Source organism: Schistocerca piceifrons, chromosome 6, assembly GCF_021461385.2.
Source record: "Schistocerca piceifrons isolate TAMUIC-IGC-003096 chromosome 6, iqSchPice1.1, whole genome shotgun sequence".
NCBI classification, from domain to species: domain Eukaryota; kingdom Metazoa; phylum Arthropoda; class Insecta; order Orthoptera; family Acrididae; genus Schistocerca; species Schistocerca piceifrons.
This window is the reverse complement of record NC_060143.1, coordinates 49,636,459-49,656,702: the sequence shown is the minus strand read 5'-3', so window position 1 is coordinate 49,656,702 and position 20,244 is coordinate 49,636,459.

The window sequence follows — 20,244 nt, the reverse complement described above, 5'->3', positions numbered from 1 at the left end:
TGATTACTTTTGTATAGAGACTTCAGTTTTACCCAAAATGTTGCTTGTACGTTTTCCTTTGAACATCCCCCATACATAATAACATACGCACTCTCTAAATGGATCTGTTCATTCTGGTTCTCCATGGAAAAGTCTTCTTACGTAATAGTAGCCTCTGCTGTGAAAACTGCCAACGATCGGTTAATTGAAAGCAGTTCTTAATTCACTTTCTTCCTCCTCAGTTTTATTGATCCCGCACACTTGAGCATTATTCTAGAATGAGTAGCACAAGTGTTTTCTAATCAATGTCCTTTGTAGATTGACTGCATTCTCGTATTATCAGACCTATGTACAGATGTCTTCCACCTGACTCACTGATACTGTAGTCAGAAATGCTTTTTCAGCGTTTTGTGAAGTGAATCTTTCTATGTTTCTGAACTTTTAAGCAAGTTGCCAGTCTTCACACCACTTCGAAATCGTATCCGTATCTGTCCAAATGTTTCTCCGGCTGTTTTCAGATAGTACCTCTTTATAGGTGCTTGAGATAGATGATATCAGTTTTTTGTTGTTTTCACGGAATAGGAAATGGAAGGAGAAAAAAAAAGGGGTCACTTTAAGTGAGCGTCAGCAATTCCCGAAGGAATAGTAAGTGTATGCTGTAAGAGGAAAGAGTACTCTTTGCTGCATCTAACGGCGTGTTTCAAAGTAATCCCGATTGTCTCTCATGTATGCAATTCCGTTGTTGGGAGTGTACTGCTAAAAAAGCGCGCGCGCACACACACACACACACACACACACACACACACGTGAAATCATAGCTATAGCTGTCTTGAATGTCACACAAGTCAGTTCAAGACCTTCTGGAAGGTTCGGAGAGGCAGGTACCACGCCACTCATTTGTAAAATGGTTCAAATGGCTCTGCCCACTATGGGACTTTACTTCTGAGGTCATCAGTCCCCTAGAACTTAGAACTACGTAAACCTAACTAACCTAAGGACATCACATACATCCATGCCCGAGGCAGGATTCGAACCTTCGATCGTAGCGGTCGCGCGATTCCAGACTGTAGCGCCTAGAACCGCTCGGCCCACTCATTTGTAAACCAACCCGATACCAGGTCAAGCATAAGGACTAATTCCAACTATTTTTTCAAGATAGTATTCTGCAAAACTTACGACAGCCTTAGTAGTTTCTAATACTCTGGCCTAACTGAGAATCAACGGTCTGTTCGCTAGATGCTTAACAGTGAAAAACTGGCCCTGAAATGTGTGATTAGTATTAATGACATAGAAGCATGAAAGAGAGGAAAGACAGCGTTCTGCAAAGAAGAAATCCGCTTCACCGCACATGCGACGGTAAGGAATACGGTTGTTGTTACTGTTGTTGTTGTTGTTATTGTTGTGGTCTTTAGTCCAGAGGCTGGTTTGATGCAGGTCTCCATGCTACTCTATCCTGTGCAGACCTCTTCACCTCCAAATAACTAATGCAACGTACATCCTTCTGAATCTGTACACTGTATTCAGTTATTGGTCTCCCTCTACGCTTTTTAACCCCCACACTTCCCTCAAATAGTAAACTGGTGATCCCTTAACGTCTCAGAATTAGTCCAATCATCCGATCCTTTCTTTTAGCAAGGTTGTGCCACAAATTACTTTCCTTCCTAGTTCCATTCAGTACCTTCTCATTAGTTACACGACACATTGTCATCGTTTATCGTCCGCACGTGGCTACGCTCCAGACAAATAAATTCAGGAAAGTCTTCCTAACACTTAAGTCTTCATTTGATGTTAACAAATTTCACTTCTTCAGAAACACCTTTCCTGCAACTGCAAGCGTACATTTTATATCCCCTCTGCTTCGGCCGTCATCAATTACTTTGCTGCGGAGTAATGGGACTCATCTACAGTTTAAAGTGTCATGTTCCCTAAGCTAATTTCTTAGCATCACCTGATGTAATTCGACTTCATTCCTTTATCCCTGTTTTGCTTTTGTTGATGTTCATCTCATATCCTGCACTCATGGCACTGTCCATTCTGTTCAACTGCTCTTGCCAGTTCTTCGTTGTCTCTGACAGAATTGAATTACTCAACATGCCAATGTCATCGGCAAACCTCAAAAATTTTATTTTTTCTCCCTGAACTTCAATTCCTACTCCAAAATTTTCTTTGGTTTCCTTTACCACTTACTCAGTGTACAGACTGAATAATATGAGGGATAGACTACAGCCCTATCCCTTCTAAATGACTGCTTCCCTTTCATGCCCCTTGACTACTTTCAGTGATATTATGACTGCTAAAGTGAAACAACTAAACTCTATATCTACATTTATGCTTCGTAATCCATCCTGTCGGCTGTTGTGGAGTGCGCTGCTTGTACGATGGTCATTTCTGCGAACTATCACTTTTATTGAGTGGTACTTAAGATAGGTAAATAAATTAGTGAAATCAATGTGAAGTGAAGTAGAAATTAGAAAATAAATGAAAACTTAGTTTAGTTTGAAAGAGTTACACCCTGGCAAACAGCGGGCAGAGCAGCAGTGGCAACGACCGGCGCTTGCAGGTCAGCACGTTCAGGAGAAGTCATCGCCCTCCCCACATAAGCGGAAGCTGTCGATTCATCCGTCAGGGCATCGCCCGACCTGAACACGTGTTTCTCAGTTGTCACATATGATCAAAGGCGCTCGCCTACATTCCAGGAGCCAATGACCGACGTTAAGAAGATTCTTCGAGAAGCTTTTCAACGTGACAGAAGAGGCAATGACCGTGAAGTTGTTCACCTCCAGTGAACTGAAGTAAATAAATATGCAAGACACAGTGGGCTCAACAGTAGTTTTCAGTTCAGTTTCGGTTCGAGTTCAGTTCCAGTAGAGTTCAGTCGGTGCTGTAGACCGTCGTGCAGGAAGAGACTACATCGTACACAGAAGCACCAAGTTCGCCGCTGTAATGGAATATCAAGCAACAGCCTCGCCGCCAGAAGACAGAAGGTATTAGATTCTTACATACCCAGGTGACTCGTGAGGACGGGAAGGAGATGGCCTCACATCAGCAGTTACCTGTGAGCTGGTGATGGAGGTCTGGGAGCCGAAGACTGGCAAGCAGGAGTCCGTTGTTTGAGTCCGGGACGCTGGCCTGAACCCGCCGCGCCGCTCCGCTGGCCGACGCACAACACTGACACACGCGGCCACATACAAAAGAGAAACACTGAGACGCCACATCCAAGGTATCACCATCCGATTCACGACCTCGTGCCCAATAATTAAATGGGCCATCTCACGATGCGCGTCTCCAGTTACACACCGCCGCGCGTAATCAGACGCCGCCGATCACGCAGCAAAAGGCTTTGCAAACGACACAGCTGCCGCTCTCCCAGCCAGAATGAAAGTTATCTTATGAAAAAATGCTGTTTCATTCTATCTCATACCCGAGCCAAGGAAGAACCCACACTGTCCACATGTTGTTAATAGAGAAAAAGTAATTTATTTAGTCTTTTTCACCCTGACATAATGTTTTAGAATCAAATGCCCTTTGCAGTAATGCTCATCCTGAGAATTGATTAGCATCAAAAGAGGTTACCCAGTTACACTTTTAACCTCACCTTGCGCCTACTTGCACACACGACAAAATAAATGAATAAATAAAATAAAAAATAAAAATGAATACGCACCGCGAAGATGTTACCCGATGAGGCAGACGTCAGTAGAGGTGATGTACATGTACAGATAAACAAATGATTACAGCCGGCCGCGGTGGTCTAGCGGTTCTAGGCGCGCAGTCCGGAACCGCGCGACTGCTACGGTCGCAGGTTCGAATCCTGCATCGGGCATGGATGTGTGTGATGTCCTTAGGTTAGTTAGTTTTAAGTAGTTCTAAGTTCTAGGGGACTGATGACAGCAGTAGATAAGTCCCATAGTGCTCAGAGCCCAATGATTGCAGTTGCAGAACAACTGAATGAGTCATTCAAGAGAAAGAGCTTCATAAATGTAGTACGTCAGTAACACGTTGGTATCACTTCTGGCCATTATGCAAGCAGTTATTCGACTTGGCATTGTTTGAACAGGTTGTTAATGGTCCTTCTGAGCGACAAAAAAAAAAAGAAAGAAGTACACCACTGGAAGAGGCCTTGAACGCCCTAGATACCTATCTTCGCCGCCATGCCATCCTCAGCGCTTAGGCGGCAGCGGATGTGGATATGGAGGGGTATGTGGTCAGCACACCTCTCTCACGGGCATTGTCAGTTTCCGTGACCTCCTGAGGGATACTGTGTTAAATTCTGTCCAACTGGTGCACTACATCGTCAAAATTCCGAGCAGGTTGGAGAGCCCGGCCCATAACGCTCCAAACGTTCTCAATTGGGAAGATATCCGGTGACGTTGCTGGCCAAAGTAAGGTTTGGCAAGCACTAAGAGAATCTGTAGACACTCTCGCGATGCGGGGGCGGGCGTTATCTTGTTGAAGCCCAGCATAGCTTGCGATAAATATCAACGATGTACCGCTGCGCTGTAAGGGTACCACGGACGAAGGCCAAAGGGCTCCGGCTACGCAACGAAATGGCACCTAGACCATGACTCCTGGTGTCAGGTGGAATGGCGTGCGACAGTCTGTTTGATAACCGACTGCCGTCCACGGCGTCTCCAGGCGGAGGTCACTTCGAAGTGGAACTCGTCACTGAAGATAATTCAACTCCGATCAATGAGATTCCAGGCCTCGTACCTCTCTCTGTTAGAAATAAAACAATCGTGGGTACCATGCACTTTTCAATCAAATTACAAGCTAGGGATTATATTCCGTGCGCAACTGCATAAGGCGCCATCCGAAAGTCAAGGAAAACAGCATCAAAGTGGTCGCCGGTAATTTATTGATTTCTGGCCCTCGCAGGCAAACAGGGCGAGCTGGGTTTCACACATTCATTGTTTGTACTACCCACATCGATTCATTAAGAGGAGATTTTTATGTCCGAAAGCGCAATAATACGCTGAAACAGAACGTCTTCATAGCTTCGACACACCGACGCCAGCGATATGAGAGTTTAGTTCTATGCATCTGTTCGATGACAGTTCTTGAAAACGAGACCCGTCTGCGAATTTTTCAAATTATTTTGTTCACTTTGGTCCTCTATCGACTTGCAGTAGACTTCTATTTGAAGAGAATCAAGTATTTTTGCGAGTTAACGTTATGTACAGCAAAGGCACCCATACGATAATTTGTGGGTGGGGGACTAGACCTGGGGGTAAGAAAGACGAATGGCGACTTCTAAGTACTCATAAAAAAATCCAGTGCCAACTCCGTTAAAAACTTGAGCAATACCGTATTTAAATTATATTCTTGAAAGAAAAACACATAACTACAGCCGTTATTTCCAATCTCTGAAGGATCGGTTGCGGGGGGAGGGTGGGGGGGGGGGCGAGGGGAGGGGGGGAACGAAGGTGACCCCTTTGGCCACGGGTATGGGCGGTGCTGTATACAGACACGTCTGGTCATGGCGTCCTGATGTTGTGGGGCATCTCAATGGAGGTCTGAATTATACTGTCATAAAGGAGGTAGGAAGTTACAGCGTTATCAACAACTTATTAAAGGTTCAAAAATGGTTCAAATGGCTCTGAGCAGTATGGGACTTAACATCTTAGGTCATCAGTCCCCTAGAACTTAGAACTACTTAAACCTAACTAACCTATGGACATCACACACATCCATGCCCGAGGCAGGATTCGAACCTGCGACCGTAGCAGTCCCGCGGTTCCGGACTGCAGCGCCTTGAACCGCAAGACCACCGCGGCCGGCACTTATTAAAGGTGTAGTTGGTCCATACGTCCTCCTAAAGGGTGACACCGAGCTATTCTAGCAGAGGATCTGACGCAGCGAATGACCATCGACCTGAATTCTGTAAAGAAGCTCTGTAGTACAAGAAGCCAACCTAGAACTCAGGGAGAGGTTGCGCTGTGGTAAGACACAGGACACGAATTCATGAAGATGGCGCTGTATCAGAGCGCCAGTCACATTTGTTCTTCGTGCTTTCTGTTGAGTGCTTAAGGCGATTTCTGGGACGGTGTCTTTAAAACGGTGGGGCTGCATTTCTCCCCCAACCATCTCAAATGTAGCCTTGTTTTACGTCGCTATGACCCACATCGTCAGCGACACGTTACATTAATGTTTCTTCTTTTTTTTAATCTAAGGTGCATAACTGTTTCTAGGAGAATGGGGACGACTGTCAGAGCAGCTCTTGAACCACTTCAGAGGCGATATGTCACGTCGCTGTGGACCATGTGTGCCAACTACGAGGACTTACAGTGGTAGGACAGAAATATGGAAACACAGCTAGAGAATGGTGGAACATAAATAAAGGTGCTAGCGAAGTCTGGTGGGCGCCTCTTTGTATTTAAACAGGAATGGCACCCGTGCAATGTCCTCAATCCGTCAGTGTGGCCAGCACAGTGTCCTGTGTGGTTGTGAGTGTATTATGTGGGAGCTATGTGACTTCGAACTTGCACCAGCGACAGTCCAGCAGTTGTCAACCAGCGTGGTGTAGGATGCGAACGAACTACTACAACTCTTTACCAACCTTCTGCTCACCATGGTAGCACGTTACAGAGCACGCAGTGCCGGCCGTTGTGGTCATACACTCTATGAAGAACCATGTCCATCCTTTCGTAACGTCCAGGGGACCATCATGATTGGCGGTGGCTTCAGTTAAATTATTGCCTTGGAACGAAAGTGTGATATCCGTTCGTCTCATTGTGTATTTCTTTCAGTTACGAGGGATATTCAATAAAGAATGTTCATAATTTTTTATGGTCGAAATTTCTCGCGTAAAAATTTAATCTTATGATATTCTGTTACCTTAATGTGCAACAAACACGCCGTGGTAGTTTCATTGTTGGGACTCCTGTTTCCCGCCTGTGAGGGCAGGTAAGGTCAGTTATGTTCAGTATCACATACCGCTGCATGGAGTTAACACGCGAGTATCAATATGCGGCTTTGAAATTCTGCTTTCGTCTCAACAAATCTTCAGCTGAGGCCTGTACAGTGTTACAGAAGGTGTATGGAGAGTCTGTTCTTCCCTACAGCACAGCTCAATGCTGGTTTAAAATAATTAAAGAGGGGAGACAATCAATTTCAAAGGAAGGTAGACCCGGTGCTCCAGTTACTGCTCTTAAGGAATAAAACGTCAAAACGGCTGCTGTCATTGTGAGAGAGGATCGACGAATTACCTTAAGATCACTTTCTGAAATACTGAATATTTCATTGGGTGCGACGCACACGTTAGTGACAGAAAAATTAAAAGAAAATGGCTCTGAGCACTATGGGACTTAATATCTTTGGTCATCAGTCCCCTAGAACTTAGAACTACTTAAACCTAACTAACCTAAGGACATCACACACATCCATGCCCGAGGCAGGATTCGAACCTGCGACCGTAGCACAGAAAAATTACACATGACAAGTGTTGGTACGAGATGGGTTCCAAAAATGTTGATTCCCGAACAAAAGGACATTCGCGTGCAGGTCTGCGTGCATTTAAAGTTGATGTTACAGGAAGATCTGGAGTTTATTTCAAATTTAATAACTACTGATACAACTTGGCTACATAATTTTGATCCTGAAAACAAACAGCAAAGCTCAGTGAGGAAATCTCCTTCATCACCAACCCCAAGAAAAGCAATTGTGGTTGCTTCTGCTGGGAAAGTTATGGTCATCTCATTCTTTGATATTCAAATGGTTCAAATGGCTCTGAGCACTATGGGACTTAACATCCATGGTCATCAGTCCCCTAGAACTTAGAACTACTTAATCCTAACTAACCTAAGGACAGCGCACAACACCCAGCCATCACGAGGCAGAGAAAATCCCTGACCCCGCCGGGAATCGAACCCGGGAACCCGGGTGTCTTTGATATTCATGAAATGGTTAATCAGCGTGTTGTATCTGCACACCCATCAGTAACTGGACAATACTACAAGGATATCCTCAAAACATTGCAAGTCCAAACCAGGCGCAAAAGACCAAATTTCTGTGAAGCAAGCTGAATGCTGCACCACGATAATGCTGGCCGCATGTTGCCAATGCTGTTGTTGAATATCTTGCAAAAATCAACGTAAAGTGCATCCCTCACCCTCCCTATAGTCCGGATTTAGCCCCATGTGACTTTTTCTGTTCCCTAACATGAAGAACTACCTTCGTGGGAGGCATTATCAATCATCAGAAACAGTGGTGAAGACTGCGAGGTGATTTTGAAGGACCTCTCAAAAAATAGTTTCCAGCATGTATTTGAAAGCTGAGAGAAACGCAGGGACAAGTGCATCGCATTGATGGGAGACTACTTTGAGAAGGGCCATCAAAATTATGAGGATGAGTAAAGGTATGTTGTAAAAAAAAATTATGATCATTCTTTATTGAACAGCTCACGTACCTTCTTCACTATACTGGTAGTGTAGCAGGTTTCATAAAGCAATGTTAGATGACAATGTTATACAATACGAAAGCTACTTTCCTCCTAAAGTTTTAGACACCAATGTAATACATTTGATTTAAAGTGAGAGGCAAACGAAGTTCTGATAAAGGAATATGTAAGTAAAAATTGAGCTTGGGTATGGTACCAAAATATGAACATAAAATTTGTTATTTCAAATAGAAAATTCATTCATTTTACATACATTTCCGTTAGTGAAGGGATCGATACTGTAAATATGCTGAAAAAGATGCTAGTATCAGGCAATTTACTGTTAAATAACTTCGTAAACTGGGTCTCTCTCTCAACTCTGACTTTGCCAACCACTCAAAAGCCACGAAAACCCAATTTGGGTGAAAAGATTACGTTGATAGAAACGAAAACGGAATGAAGTCTCTCTCTCTCTCTCTCTCTCTCTCTCTCTCTCTCTCTCTCTGTCTCTCTTTGTGTGTGTGTGTGTGTGTGTGTGTGTGTGTGTGTGTCCTCTCACCCGTACGAGAGCAGTGGCCACGTTAGACACTGTGTGTGTTCCAATTTGCTCCTTCCCGCGGTAGTGCTCTGTGTTAATCTTGCCGTGGAACTGGAACGATGATGGCGGAATCGAATTTCGTATGGTTAGCTGTTGACAGACGCCATGCTCGGCGTCTACGCTGACGAGCCCACGGATCGAAAATTACTGCGCTCTAATCAAAGCCCCGAAACCCAAATCTGCCTCCCAGTTTAGCGCCCGCGTCATTTGATTCCCGTTTTAATCGGCAGGATATCGTGAGGCGGGAGAGCGCGACTGGATTCGTAATTGAAATGTTGATTAACTGTCGCTGCAGTTGAGCGAGAGAAGGTGTGTAATACAGCGCTATTGTCAGATCATAGCTGAGCCGGTACTACAAGGAGACATGGGGTGCGCCAGATGTATTTCAATATCGTGTCGCTAGGAATACCCATTCGAGAGTAAAACCTTATTTGCTTCTATTGTTTTTATAGATATATATCTACTTCCAGCAGTTACAGAACAAGATATCTGAATGAGATGTATTTTCTCCTCACTACTATTATTTGGCAGAAAATTTAATCTTTTGAAATAATTCATAGTGATTATATGTCATAGGGAGCAAGATTAAGGATAACAAATAACGTAAGCTTTATACGACAATAATGAAAAGTTACTATAACTGCTCGGATTCGTTCAATGGTGAGGTAGGCTGGTAGAGCACCCTAAATTCTCTCCACACATAAAATAACTGAAAATTTTTATCGCTCTTTCCTTAAAGTTTTCATAACAGGTCGGACTGACAGGACAACATTTAGTTAGCCAGATTAAGGTTTCCATGATTTCCCTAAATCGATTAGGCAAATGCCAGGATATTTCCTTAGAAAAGGCATAGCCAATTTTCTTTCCCATCATTCCTCAATTCGACCCTGTGTTCTGGCTCTAATGTCGTGCTTGTCAGTGGGAAATTGAACAATAATCTGCCTTCTTCCTTCCTTCGAATCTGAGACATTCGCATTTTAGGGACAAACTATCCAATCTTGAACCATAACCTGCCAATACCTTTCTTCTACTGTGCAAACAGCCATAGCTGTCAAGATTTGTTAATATTAGAGGTCAAACGTTATTGATATTAAAAGTGTCATGGCCACTAGAAAGAGAGGACAAGTAAAGTACAGGCAGGATGCTAAGGAAGTATATTTCATATGACAGGAGCAAGTAGAGAAAACATGTGCAACAGTTAGCACACCCCAGGAAAAAGTGGTAGGCTGCCCGAGTCACAATAACTGCTTGAGCAACAAGCAATGGAAATAGCCATTGCCACCTCTCTGAGGTCAAAACAGGGAAGTGCTGGCCCATGTGAGTCGTTCGTAGACTGAGATCTGACAAGCTTCCTGAAAAAATTCTGTCACTAAAAGCACCTTAACTGGTGGCAGGGGAAGCTACACTGCCCCCTGCGACCGCTATGGTCGCAGGTTCGAATCATGCCTCGGGCATGGATGTGTGTGATGTTGTTAGGTTACTTAGGTTTATGTAGTTCTAAGTTCTAAGGGACTGATGACCTCAGAAGTTAAGTCCCATAGTGCTTAGAGCCATTTGAATTATGTAACTTGTATGGATTACTTTTCGGCTGCGTTCATTTGAAATGAATAAATATGTGGCAGCAGTACAAAAGTTTCTTACAGTTCTAAAAAGTCATCAATCACAATATTTTTTTAATCTTACATCTAATTTTGTATTGTCCTTTAAATTCGAAATCTAGTCCATTGCAGCATTCTCTTCCATTAGATTTCCATCAGTTGTGTGAAGCCTATTATAAATTTTTTTCTTTGCAGAAACAAGCGTTTTGTGGCACGCCACCGTGGACGTCTGTCTCTGACATGCAGAGATATGTTTCTTCTAATGAAGCAGGCAGTGGTCTTCCACTAACTGACATTTTCGTTGCTGTCCCAGCCGCAAATCCACAAGAATTAAGCAGGTGGTTCACGTAGTTACTTGTGCTCGCAAAATACAAGTGTACATGACGCCACTCCGAGCCGAGGCTGTGCATGCTCCAACCTGCAGGGCACCTGATGGAACAGCCTGGTCTAGTGAGTGGAATTAGTAAATTTTTGCTTCTAGCAATGTTTGTAATTCGGCATAGGTGCTAGGGACTCAGGAGTGGCTTGGATCTATATGAACCAAAAAATTTTTCCTGCTAGCCTGTAGGTGCAAATACGCCACCGGTAAGCCTATTGTCGCGTAGTACTCCCCTACTTTCATGTTTGAGAATAGATCATTTGGATTAGAAATCCAATAACAGTCAAGAAATGATTGAGACAGAACGATAAACGAGTCCAAGTTACAAGTATTTAATTTTTCATTCGATGACTAGTTTCGGCCGAGACCCATTATCAGATCAACATAACAAAGTCGAAAATGGCGTTTCTGAAAATATCGAAAATTGTGTAATGTACATTACAGTGCTTACTGATAATTATCGGGTGGTTATTGTGGTGTCACCGCCAGACACCACACTTGCTAGGTGGTAGCCTTTAAATCGGCCGCGGTCCATTAGTATACGTCGGACCCGCGTGTCGCCACTGTCAGTGATTGCAGACCGAGCGCCACCACACGGCAGATCTAGAGAGACTTACTAGCACTCTCCCCAGTTGTACAGCCGACTTAGCCAGAGATTGATCACTGACAACTACGCTCTCATTTGCCGAGACGATAGTTAGCATAGCCTCCAGCTACGTCATTTGCTACGACCTAGCAAGACGCCATAGCAGTTGATATTGAGATTATAACATGTGCCGTCAAGAGCGATGTACACCAATTGTGGATTAAAGTTAAGTATATCAACTACGTACTTTATTTGCTACTATTAATTCCCTTAACTGTTCCAGACCTCATGCCAGTCAGCGTGTAATTAAACGCGTGCATTTCGGCCTCCTCTAGTAACACAGTGTTGGCTCTTCTGCCAACACTGCAGTTATAATTAAAGTTTCCCTGTTTAACACGTTATAACGTGGAAACTAATTACCGTACGAGTATCAAACTTCGTAGCATTAATGTCCAGGGTATGGGGTGCATGATTTCCATGCGTCAAAGCGCCACCAGGTCCCGTGATCAGTCATAGTGATTCATAGTCTCACACACCTCAACAGTCTCAGTGCATTTGTTGAAGTGTCAACATGAGCTTGGACAAAACAAGCAGGCCATTACTGGTGAAGCTCTATTATCAAAACAAAAGTAGTGCTCCAGCTGCAGTTCCAGAATATCACTGGCTGAAAAAATCACGGAAGAATGCACTTTCTCACCTGCTGTGCGAAGCATGATGAAGAAGTTCGAATCAACTAGAGAACTGGGCGTCGCTCCAGGAAGAGGCCGACGACCTGTTGCAGCACAGGTAGTTGATCAAACTGCTGTTGCTATGGCAGACAACGCTGCGCGCAATTCCCGATCGTCAGGCAGTGCGCGCGCTGTCATGACTCTTGAACGTCCCTTGGTCCATTGTACAGGGCTATTACAAATGATTGAAGCGATTTCATAAATTCACTGTAGCTCCATTCATTGACATATGGTCACGACACACTACAGATACGTAGAAAAACTCATAAAGTTTTGTTCGGCTGAAGCCGCACTTCAGGTTTCTGCCGCCAGAGCGCTCGAGAGCGCAGTGAGACAAAATGGCGACAGGAGCCGAGAAAGCGTATGTCGTGCTTGAAATGCACTCACATCAGTCAGTCATAACAGTGCAACGACACTTCAGCACGAAGTTCAACAAAGATCCACCAACTCCTAACTCCATTCGGCGATGGTATGCGCAGTTTAAAGCTTCTGGATGCTTCTGTAAGGGGAAATCAACGGGTCGGCCTGCAGTGAGCGAAGAAACGGTTGAACGCGTGCGGGCAAGTTTCACGCGTAGCCCGCGGACGTCGACGAATAAAGCAAGCAGGGAGCTAAACGTACTACAGCACACGGTTTTGAAAATCTTACGGAAAAGGTTAAAGCTGAAGCCTTACCGTTTACAATTGCTACAAGCCCTGACACCCGATGACAAAGTCAAACGCTTTGAATTTTCGCCGCGGTTGCAACAGCTCATGGAAGAGGATGCGTTCAGTGCGAAACTTGTTTTCAGTGATGAAGCAACATTTTTTCTTAATGGTGAAGTGAACAGACACAATGTGCCAATCTGGGCGGTAGAGAATCCTCACGCATTCGTGCAGCAAATTCGCAATTCACCAAACGTTAACGTGTTTTGTGCAATTTCACGGTTTAAAGTTTACGGCCCCTTTTTCTTCTGCGAAAAAACGTTACAGGACACGTGTATCTGGACATGCTGGAAAATTGGCTCATGCCACAACTGGAGACCGACAGCGCCGACTTCATCTTTCAACAGGATGGTGCTCCACCGCACTTCCATCATGATGTTCGGCATTTCTTAAACAGGAGATTGGAAAACCGATGGATCGGTCGTGGTGGAGATCATGATCAGCAATTCGTGTCATGGCCTCCACGCTCTCCCGACTTAACCCCATGCGATTTCTTTCTGTGGGGTTATGTGAAAGATTCAGTGTTTAAACCTCCTCTACCAAGAAACGTGCCAGAACTGCGAGCTCGCATCAACGATGCTTTCGAACTCACTGATGGGGACATGCTGCGCCGAGTGTGGGAGGAACCTGATTATTGGCTTGATGTCTGCCGAATAACTAAAGGGGCATATATCGAACATTTGTGAATGCCTAAAAAAACTTTTTGAGTTTTTGTATGTGTGTGCAAAGCATTGTGAAAATATCTCAAATAATAAAGTTATTGCAGAGCTGTGAAATCGCTTCAATCATTTGTTATAACCCTGTACAGAAGGTGCTTCGAACCATTCTCAAGTAATATCCGTACAACATCCATATCGTACAGCAGCTTGTGCTACAGAACGCACAACGACCTGTCGACTTCGATCTCTACTTTGCTCCAAGGAGGGTTGGCCCTGGAACATCCTACGGACAGACGATACCAATTTTTCTCTGAGGTGAACACACAGAATTGCCGAATCTGGGAATCTTCACGTGCAGTCACTGTGCACCAAAGTCCTCTGTAGGGTGAACGTGTCACCGTATGGTGCGGCTTCAAGACTTACGTTCTTCATTAGACATGATGCTTTTTCGGACAGGTTAGCGCTCAGAAACCAAAGACGTGCTGTGTGACTGGCCAGCGTTACTGCGACATGCTTCGCCAGCATACCAGCCCTACAGTAGAGGGACGCATAGAACAGAACAGTTTCCATGCAAGATATTGTCCCACCGCACATCGCTCGTGAAGTTCGCCTGCTTCTCCGAAACACATTTGGAAACGATCGAATTATCTGCCCATCATTTCCAAGTGTTTGGAGGGCACGATCACGTCACTCCAAATGGTTTAAATGGCTCTGAGCACTACGGGACTCAACTGCTGTGGTCATAAGTCCCCTAGAACTTAGAACTACTTAAACCTAACTAACCTAAGGACATCACACACATCCACGCCCGAGGCTGGATTTGAACCTGCGTCCGTAGCGGTCGTGCGGTTCCAGACTGTAGCGCCTTTAACCGCTCGGCTACTCCGGCCGGCCACGTCACTCCCTGTGATTTCTGGTTGCGGGGCCACCTGAGAGACAGGGTTTACTAGGGGAACATTCACACACTGATGATCTGAAGCGCAGCTTATGAAGAGGTACGCAGCATAAATACGGCCATGCATCGTTCTGGTGTGCAAAATGCCATCCTGCGTTTTCAGAATCTTCTCGACACTTATGGGTGCCATATTGAGGCCCTTTTGCAGCCGTAATGGTACCGGTATGTAATGGTATGATGTTCCGTAGCAGTACCTTAAAACTGTTTCAATTGAATTGATTCTGCATTATTTCTCTTCCCCATGTCTTTGACCTTAATGCTACCAAGTTTTGTTCTCGTACGGTAATTAGTTTCTGTGTTATAACGTGTTAAGCAGAGAATGTTCAATTTTAATGACCCGGTATATGTACTGTAATGTACACTACTGGCCATTAAAATTGCTACACCACAAAGATGACGTGATACAGACGTGAAATTTAACCGAAAGGAAGAGGATCCTGTGATATGCAAATGATTAGCATTTCAGAACATTCACACATGGTTGGCGCCGGTGGCATGAAGAAAGTATCCAACCGATTTTTCATACACAAACAGCAGTTGACCGGTGTTGCCTGGTGAAACGTTGTTGTGATGCTTCGTGTAAGGAGGAGAAATCCGTAGCATCACCTTTCCGACTTTGATTAATGTCGGATTGTAGCCTATCGCGATTGCGGGTTAACGTATCTCGACATTGCTGCTCGCGTCGATCGAGATCCAATGACTGTTACCAGAATGTGGAATCGGTGGATTCAGGAGGGTAATACGGAACACCGTGCTGGGTCCCAACGGCCTCGTATCACTAGCAGTCGAGATGACAGCCATCTTATTCGCATAGCTGTAACTGATCGTGCAGCCACGTCTTGATCCCTGAGTCAACATATGGGGACGTTTGCAAGACAAGAACCATCTGCACGAACAGTTCGACGACGATTGTAGCAGCATGGACTATCAGCTCGGAGACCACGGCTGTGGTCACCCTTGACGCTGCATCACAGACAGGAGCGCCTGCGATGGTATACTCAACGACGAACCTGGGTGCACGAATGGCAAAACGTCATTTTTTCGGATGAATCTAGGTTCTGTTTACAGCATCATGATGGTCACATCCGTGATAGGCGACATCGCGGTGAACGCACAATGGAAGCGTGTATTCGTCATCGCCATACTGGCGTATCACCCGGCGTGATGGTATGGGGTGCCATTGGTTACACGTCTCGGTCACCTCTTGTTCGCATTGACGGCACTTTGAACTGTGGACGTTACATTTCAGATGTGTTACCACCCGTGGCTCTACCCTTCACTCGATCCCTTCGAAACCCTACATTTCAGCAGCATAATGCATGACCGCATGTTGTAGGTCCTGTACAGGCCTTTCTGGATACAGAAAATGTTCGACTGCTGCCCTGCCCAGCACATTCTCCAGATCTCCCACCAATTGAAAACGTCTGGTCAATGATGGCCGAGCAACTGGCTCGTCACAATACGCTAGTCACTACTCTTGATGAAATGTGGTATCGTGTTGAAGTTGCATGGGCAGCTGTACCTGTACATGCCATCCAAGCTCTGTTTGACTCAATTTCCTGGCGTATCAAGGCCGTTATTACGGCCAGAGGTGAATGTTCTGGGTACTGATTTCTCGCGATCTATGCACGCAAATTGCGTAAAAATGCAATCACATGTCAGTTCTAGTATAATACATTTGTCCAATGAATACCCGTTTATCATCTGTATTTCTTCTTGGTGTAGCAATTGTAATGCCCAGTAGTGTAAATTATACGTTTATCGACTTCTTCGGAAATGTCATTTTCGACTTTATGTTAATTTGAATATCGATCTCGGTCCGAAATTAGTCATAGAATGAAAAAGAAGGCATTTGCAACATAGACTGGTGTTTCGTTCTATTGATTAACACAAGGTGCTGCAGCGTGCTGGAAGTCCGTAAATGACAGAACTGACAGCCTTAAGGCACCCTAAAAGTGGAATATCGCCGATACTGTTTAGGAGGCGAGCTGTTTGTCACATACGGCAGTCTCGACTAGGAGTACCTAGGCTGTGTTTTTGAGAAGAGTTTGTGCTGCTTCCCTCGTCGGTCGTTAACTGCATTCCCATCCCGCGTGGCTGGTACGAAAGGAACTTGCTACAGTTCGCAGAGACGGTGAAAATTAACAGGCTGCCGAGGTTTAAAAATTCACAAGTAATTTAGTCTAAGGCCGTGTAAGACGTTGGCAGTGTTTCTACTCACAGGGGTCCCTGATTAGTGTGGACCCTGAGGGATGTGGAAGGAGACTACATCTCATAAGAAAGCCGGTTGAAATTAGAGGCTATGAATGTTATTAACTATACAGCTTGTGTGGAATTGCATGTGCAGGTACCGTCAAATTCATTCACGGTTGAGGAAGAGTAATATGGTACGTATGAAAAGTAAACGACTGATTAATATTACTTCCGATCATTTAACACTTCTCAAAGGTATTCAAATGGAATGGAATCTATAATTTGTTTATCCTCCTCCGATTCGGTTATGGGAAGGCGCTGTAGAGCCTGTCAACATCCCCTGAGAGTTTTTCAAGCTCATTTAGGAACCAAACGGCAGGATAAACCCCGACATCAGATTCATAGCGGAAATATTTGAATCATATGAGTATGCAATTTAGTACGCTGCCGCATACGAATGAAACAAAATTATATAGGCTGCGTGGGCAGCAGGTATAATAGGTGGCGGAAGAGAAATTGAATACATCATTTCTAACAAGGCGGCCACAAGGTATCTACATCTACATGGATACTCTACAAATCACATTTAAGTATCTGGCAGAGGGTTCATCGAACCACCTTCACAATTCTCTATTATCCCAGTCTCGTATAGCGCGCGGGAAGAATGAACACCTATATCTTCCCGTACGACCTCTGATTTCCCTTATTTTATCTTTGTGATCGTTCCTCCCTATGTAAGACGGTGTCAACAAAATTATTTCGCATTCGGAGGAGAAAGTTGGTAATTGGAATTTCGCGAGAAGATTCTGTCGCAACGAAAAACGCCTTTCTTTTAATGATGTCCATCCCAAATCCTGTATCATTTCTGTGACACTCTCTCCCATATTTCGCGATAATACAAAACGTGCTGCCCTTCTTTGAAATTTTTCGATGTACTCAGTCAGTCCTATCTCGTAAGGATCCCACACCGCGCAACAGTATTCTAAAAGAGGACGAACAAGCGTACTGTAGCCAGTCTCCTTAGTAGGTCTGTTCATTTTCTAAGTGTCCTGCCAATGAAACGCAGTCTTTGGTTAGCCTTCCCCACAACATTTTCTGTGTGTTCCTTCCAATTTAAATTGTTCGTAATTGTAATTCCTAGGTACTGAGTCGAATTTACGGCTTTTACATTAGACTGATTTATCGTGTAACCGAAGTTTAACACGTTCTTTTTAGCACTCATGTGGATGACCTCACACTTTTCGTTATTTAAGGTCAACTGCCACTTTTCGCACAATTTAGATATTTCCTCTAAATAGTTTTGCAGTTTGTTTTGATCTTCTGATGACTTTATTAGTAGATAAACAACAGCGTCATCTGCAAACAACCGAAGACGGCTGCTCAGATTGTCTCCCAAATAGTTTATATAGATAAGGAACGGCAAAGGGCCTATAACACTTCTTTCAGGAACGCCAGAAATCACTTCTGTTTTAATCGATGACTTTCCGTCAATTACAACGAACTGTGACCTCTGTGACAGGAAATCACAGATCTAGTCACATAACTGAGACGATAGTCCGTAAGCACGCAATTTCACTACGAGCCGCTTGTGTGGTACAGTGTCAAAAGCCTTCCGGAAATCCAGAAATACGGAGTCAGTCTGAAATCCCTTGTCAATTTCACTCAGCACTTCATGTGAATAAAGAGCTAGTTGTGTTTCACAAGAGCGATGTTTTCTAAACCCATGTTGACTGTATGTCAATATACAGTTTTCTTCGAGGTAATTCATTACGTTCGAACACAATATATGTGTTAAAAACCTGCTGCATATCGACGTTAGCGATATGGGCCTGTAATTTAGTGGATTACTCCTACTACCTTTCTTGAATATTGGTGTGACCTGTGCAACTTTCCAGCCTTTGGGTACGGATCTTACGTCCAGCGAACGGTTGTATATGATTATTAAGTATGGAGCTAATGCATCAGCATACTCCGAAAGGAACCTAATTGGCATACAGTCTGGACCAGAAGACTTGCTTTTTTTAAGTGATTTAATTTGCTTCACTACTCTGAGGACATTTACTTCTATGTTACTCATGTTGGCAGCTGTTCTCGATTCGAATTCTGGAATATGTACTTCGCCTTCTTTTGTGAAGGCATTTCGAAGGTAGGCGAGGAACTTACATTCCAAAAAACCAAAAAACTATTGCTAGGAACAGAGGCACCCTCGAGCCGCCTTTCTTAGCATTAATGATGACTTTCGATGTATGCTCCTCAAAAGACTTACAGGATCACGTGAATCAGGGCCCGGTACGTCAAATCTATTTTAATACAGGTGATACACTTGGTGTTGTTGCATAGCTTGAGACCTTCGCTTGTCTACGCCTAAGTAATTCACCATCTGTGATCTGTGCTATTCATTAAACTATCAGGTGACTCCGCAGACGTATGTGAACACCGATGTGCCAGTGTTATCCAGCGATGTATATTGCAGTTGTCGTGAGTGGGCGTTGTATTCAACCAATGAAGAAATAATAAATGAAAAGCACCAGTTTGCTTTTGTTCTACAATATTACTTTTATTGTAGAACAAAAGCAAACTGGTGCTTTTCGTCTATTATAATGTTGTTCTACCAAGAACCGACGGATGATTCTGTTAATACAATGAAGAAATGCGATATCTTAAAGCAGTGAAAGTTGCTAGAGCCCCTGTTTGAGCCCAAAAATAATGGACTTTCCGTCGTGCTGCTGCAGATGTCAGTGTCACTACGGCTGTCATCCATTGATTGTGGACTCGATACAGGGAGACAGGTCAGCACACAAGGCGAGTTGTACAACGTCGCCACCACATTGCAACCGCACACGGAGACCAATATCGTCCGTCTCTGCGTTGTGGCTTCGTACGACTGAGCCCAAAAGGGCCACTGCAGCCACTGTATACTATCAAAGTGCAAGTATCCGGTCACGAAAGCGGACCTTATGATGCAGACATCAACTCAGAGTACCCCGCTCGCCTTCCGTCCCGCCGTTCTCACATCAGGTGGTAGCTTCGTCACTGACGGTACGTGTTATACACGAACGATTCCCAATTTCCTAAGACACATGGCGGCTGCCGTGTTCATATGCGAAGAGGTCATGTTGAGTGGCATCTACCAAATGACATTCAGGAGATCGACCGATACTTTCAAGGTGTTGTGATGGTGTGGGGAGGCATCAGTGTTGACAGCCGTACAGATCTTGTCAATGTCCATGGTCGCCTTACCTCTGTGCTGTACATCGGACAGTTCCTGTTCGGCCATGTTGAGGCCGCTGCGTACAGTGATGGCCCTGAATTCCTTCTCAGGCACGGTAACGCCGGGGGCCATTTGGCGGGCGCTACCAGGGATGTCTAACTAAAGCTGGACATCGAAGTAAAGAAACAACCAGTGGTGAGTCCAGATCTGAAGCCCATCGAGGATGTGTGGAACTTGTTTCACAGACGTGTTCGTGTCCTGTTCCACCACAGACTCCAGA